Source organism: Aethalodelphis obliquidens, unplaced genomic scaffold (assembly GCF_003676395.1).
Source record: "Aethalodelphis obliquidens isolate GAN/ISIS:26980383/991018 unplaced genomic scaffold, ASM367639v1 scaffold1, whole genome shotgun sequence".
NCBI classification, from domain to species: Eukaryota; Metazoa; Chordata; class Mammalia; order Artiodactyla; family Delphinidae; genus Aethalodelphis; species Aethalodelphis obliquidens.
Window position 1 is genome coordinate 54722503 of NW_020837945.1, and position 5610 is coordinate 54728112.

Genomic DNA, 5610 nt, shown 5'->3' on the forward strand with positions numbered 1-5610 from the left:
GGGGCTCTTTTGCAAGTTTGGGAGGGACAAGAAGGTCTACATTGTGCTGGACTATCCATTCACACTGCAAGACATTAAGCATCCCTGTATGCAGGCTACTAAATGCTAATAGAAAATCTCGTTGTGATGAGGAGTATTATCAAACTCAGGTTCAGTTGCTTGAGTCTTGAAAGCCAGTACTTGAGAGACAAATGCTGGTAGGAATGGAAAGGCGCTTTATTCAGAAGGCCAGCTACCTGGGGGGATGGCGGACTTGCGTCCCAAAAGCAACTCTGAAGATTCTGCTCCTCCACGAGTTTTTAAAGGGAGGATCATTTGGAGAGGTGGTAAGAGTCTTCATTATCTTCCACTGTGTGCAGACTTCCTTCTGATTTGTTGGTGATGAGGTAACAGGGTGGTGTTCCAGGAATCTTGTGCTCAGCCTGGAGTTACCATCCTCCACCTGGGTGGGGGGGTCTTAGTTCCTGCAGAAGAACTCAGAGACATTCTGTTATCTATATATCCCTTGAGGAGGAACCAGGACCCTATCCCAGGGCTGCACTATTGTTTCTTGACTGTTCCTCCTTAGTGTCTGCATTCTCTCCCTTCTCTAATAAGCAAATGTTTGCATCTGCCCTTTGGGACTCAGGGAAGGTCAAGGAGGCTGAATGAAGCCTATTTCTTACATCCAAGAGATGGGGGACACAGAGAGGATCTGTACCCGGGAGGGGCCCACAGAGTCCTGCTCCATTTCAGGGGGAGCAGAATACACCACCACAAAATATGCCATTTTGGCGTATTGATTAATTGAATTAAATTTACTTAGGAAACAGCCAGTGTAGGAAAGACACTCTGACCCTCTTTTGTCCGTCTGGAAGCAGGAAATAAATCTCCCATGTGAAAGATACTCTCCCTGCACCAGGAGGAAGAAAGTTATCTTTATCACCAGAGATAGGAAATATAGGGCAGAGACGGCTATATAAACAAAACTTGTTAATTCTTTACTAATTTACTACCCCAAACTCAAACCCCTTTGTCTGATCAATTCTTCACAAATTTATTGTTTCTTTATATAAAAGATATAAAAGCTGCCTGCTTTGGTCCCTTCGTTGAGTCTCATATTTTTATGAGCTCCTGTATATACACATGCAATTAAATTTGTTTTTCCTCCTGTTAATCTGTCTTACATCAATTTAATTATCTGGCCAGCCAGAGAACCTAGAAGGGAAGAGTTTTCCTCCTCTACAGTGACAACCAAGAAATGTACACACACATTCTCAGACATGCACTGGTACAGTCCCAGCTGCCAATCACCTCTAAGAGAAAAGTCCATACTTCTTACTATGGTCTGCAAAGCCCTCAGAGACCTGACCCCTACCTAGACCTCCAACCTCCTTACTGCACACTTGGTTCTCTGTTAACAGTAACTGCTGTGCTCTGCCACCTGCGTGACAGCTCTTCCAGTTCCTCACTCAGCTAACTCCTCATTCTTCAAGGCTCACTTCAGGGTCTCCTCCTTCCAGAAAGCTTCCTTGAATACCTTCCTTTACCTTGTTTCTGTTTGCCTCTTGCCTCCATCCCCATTCCAGCACTGACCGGACAAGAGCTTCTCCTCTGGGTGCACCCTGCACCCTGGGAATACTCTCCCAACATCCGTCCTATCAAGTTACCTGGACCTGTTAATGCTTGACTGCTCCACCATTTTTGTGGACAGTGCAGAAGAGACAGATGTGCTTCCCAGGTCCTTCTTCAAGGAAGAACTTGTTGTCTGTATTAGCTCCCTAAAGCTACTGAAACAAATTCTCAGGAACTGTTTGGCTTAAAGCAATAGAAATGTATTCTCTCACAGTTCTGCAGGCCAGAAGTCCGAAATCAAGGTTCTCCCTCTGAGGGCTCTAGGGGGCATCTGTCCATGCCTCTTCCAGCTGCTGGTGCTCCAGGCTTTTGTCTACATAACTCAAATCTGTGCTTCTGTCTTCACATGGCCTTCTCATCTCTGGCTTGTCTGCTCTTCTGTGCCTTATGTGGACACTTGTTATTGGATTTAGAGCCTACCTGCATAATCTAGAATGATTTCATATCATGATCCTTAACTTAATTACATCTGCAAAGGCCCTTTTTTTCCGAAAAAGGTCATAACGATGGGTTTAGGAGGTGGACATCCTTTCTTTGGGGGGCCATTATTCAACCCATTGTACTGTCCAGCTGTGAGGAGTGTGCTCAGCAAATAGTCTCCAGCCGTCAGCTCCTCCAGGGGCTGGAGGGTCAGCTTGTAACCTTGTTAAACCAGGTTACCTGATGGATGAAAGTTAGGATGGGTCACTGGAGTTAGGCCACCTTGTCACATGGCAATGATTGGAAAATACCCACAGCGAAATTCTTTCCCCTGTCCTTTCATCTCCTTATACCCCCCATGACCCACTTTCCCTGGGTTTCTGTCAACACGAGTATTTATTGAGAACCTTTTAAACCCGTCAGGGAGTGAGATGTTGAGGCTGCGACAGAAGAAACCTAATAGATTCCCTTGTCTTCCTGGAGCCAGCCTGCCTGGTCGGGAAGATGGGAAGCAGTGAGAACACAGGCGGGCTGATGACTAAGCACCATGGTGAACTGTAAGGAAAAGTGATGGCTTCAGAAAGGGATCCGGGTCAGGCTCTGTCCGCCTCAATTTCCTGAGCTGCAAAGTGGGGCTGTACTCTGAAGTCCAAGTCCTTTCAACACTCCGTCTGCTTCGGTGAGTCTCCTTATGTGGGGTGAAATAATTAAGGGATGTTTTATGAAAGCCTTGGGACTTAAATTGGGCTGCGAAGAATACACAGGGTCAAACGGGAGAAAGAGAAGGGGAGACAGTCCAGCCTGAACAGGAGGCAGGAGGGCCCTGGGCATGTAGAGGGAGAGGGGTAGGATTTGCCTGTTCTTTGGGGGAGGAGAAATGGCTTAGGAATAATGAAGAGGGTCACGGATGAGGCATGAAGCAGCAGGAGATAAGGGTGGATAAAACAGGGCAGAGGTGTGAGGCCTCTGAGACCTGTCTGCTGACAGTGTGGAGTCATAGAGCCTTTAGAGGAGTTTCAGAAAAAGGAAGAGTTGAGATTATAAAAGTGGTATTGGGACTTCCCTGGCGGTCCAGTGGTTAAGACTCCAAGCTTCCACTGCAGGGGTCGCAGGTTCGATCCCTGGTCGGGGAACTAAGATCCCGTGTGCCGTGTTGGCGCGTCCAAAAAAAAAGTGGCATTTGTTTTGAAGAAAAGTGTTTGAGACACAGTATGGGTATGAAAAGGTGAGAGACCAGAAACTGCAAGGCAGCTCAAGATGCCTTTGCAGTTGCCCAAGGTGGGGGACACGATGGGACTTGGAACTCAGAGAGCAGTATTATGAGAAACCCACGTAAGTTGTTGCTTTATCAATTGGTGTGAACTTTAGAGAGAGAGAAATCTTAACTCCAAAGTTCAGATTCTGGGAAACACCCAGAAATAAGAACACTTGGAAGTCGTGGAGATTAAAAAGACTGCGAGCTTGCTCTGGGACCGTGGAGTTGTGGTAATGTCAGGACATTCAAATAGAAATGTCTGGCTGTTTGTTAGAGACGCCTCATTGCTGCCCTGTCACTGCGGCAGAATTGTCCTGTCACATTCCATCCTAATGGGCTGTCTCTCCACTGCTCCTGGGAAGACAGCCTCCTGTTAGCTCGACAAAGGCATTCTCTGCCTTATCTGGAATGTGACTTTTCCCTTAATTTATAATATCTTCTCTTGAATCTTTTGGTGTGTTAACATCCGTTTCCCACTCTCTAGTGGTTCAAAAAGAGGCGTGAGGGGTCATCAGGACAGCATCCATTTATTTATTTTACAATAAATATTTACTGAGTACCTACTTTGTGCCAGGACCTGTGCTAGGCACTGGGCGTCTAAGAGTGAGTAAAACACCCCTGGTTCCCTTCGTGGTGGGAAAGATGCAGAACAAGGGTGAAGAGTACAAGAAAGGAAAGGGCAGGATTCTTAGAACAAAGAACAGGGAGGTCTGAAGATCCCTGAGGGGTTACAGAAGGCTTTAAAAGAAGCAGCATTTAAGTGAAGCCTTAAAGGATGCTGGGGAGCGACTCAGGGCAGCGCTGCAGGGCTGCCCAGCTCCAAGGGCACCTTGCACGATGTGCTCCGTGTGAATGGAGATGCGCAAGGACGTGGCCCAGAGTGAGGGTCAGGGTATATGGTCGGGGTGGGGGTGGGGATGGAGCAGGGGGCGGTGAGGGACCCCGATCTGGTCAGCGTTTAGATACTGACACATCCTAAAGAAACTCATGAGGCATTAATAAATATAAACCAGCAGAGCTGTTTGCTAATTTTCATGAGAAATTAGAGTATACATTTGTCACGCAGACCAGGGATTGACAGCTTTGAGGTGCTGACTCACGCCAGCTGAATTCCCAAGGCATTAATATATGCAAGCCCGCACGCCGGTTTGTTCATTTTCTATGAGAAGCAGAGTGAATCTGTCAAGATTGACAGTTCGTCTTCTCCCTGCGTGGAGGCCCCCTGGGAAGCCCAATTACCCCAGGGTTTCATGGCAAGCCTGGAATCAGAGGAGAGAGCAGTTAGTTACACGACCTGAGGGCTTCAGGACCTTGGGCTCTGTGTCTGTTGTGTCCATCTCTTGTCGGGGACAGGCTCAGTGGCTTTCTCAGGGGAAAGAGGAGAGGTGAGTGCTTGGTCCATCCTGACCTCCTTGGCCTCTCTGCTCCAAAGCTTGTTAACCTTCCCAAGTCTCAGTCTTCCTTTAAATGTGTGAACGCTAACTGTAGCTTGGGCTTAACCCACTTACTGCAGCCCTTTATGCAATCAGCCGTGCTGTTGATGTTAGTCATTCACTCCAGGAGCACTCCCAGGGCTCATGTCCTCAGTGTCACTTTTCTGCTGTCCTTAGCCCATGTGTACAAGCTAATTTGGTCCCTTGGGTCATTGTAGTAATAGCTACATGAATGGTGTTAGGGCAACTGAATCAAATCAACCTTTAACCAGGTAACAAGCAAGATCAGCCTTGGGAGATAATTTAAGCCAAGATTAGAACTCACACCTCCTGACTTATTCTCTACCCTCTCCCTGGTGCCTGGTGCAGGCCTAGCTAAACACTGCCCTGCCCCTGGGGCAGCCTGGGCCTGGCCTCCACCGGCTTTTTCTCAGTCTTCATCCTTCGTGTGAAAGGCAGAATAAGGGCCCCCCAAGGATGCCCACATCCTAATCTCTGGAACCTGTGAACCAAGGGACTGACATGGTTAAGAATCTCGAGATGGGGAGATGGTTGTGGATCATCTGAACCCAATGTAGCCACAAGGGTTCTTACAAGAAAAACAGGGAAGCAGGAAAGTGAGAGAAAGAGCTGCAATGACAGAAGCAAGAGGTCAGAGAAAGAGAGAGATTGGAAGAGGCTACTCTGTTGGCTTAGAAGGGATGAAGTAGACACAAGCCAAGGCATGTGGCAGCCTCTAGAAGCTGGAGAAGGCCAGGCAGTGGCTTGCGCCCTAGTGCATGTAGAAGAAACACAGCCCGGCTGACATCTTGATTTTAGGATTTCTGAAATATAGAACTCTTAGATAATAAGTCTGTGTGCTATCACACCACTAGGTTTGTAGGAATT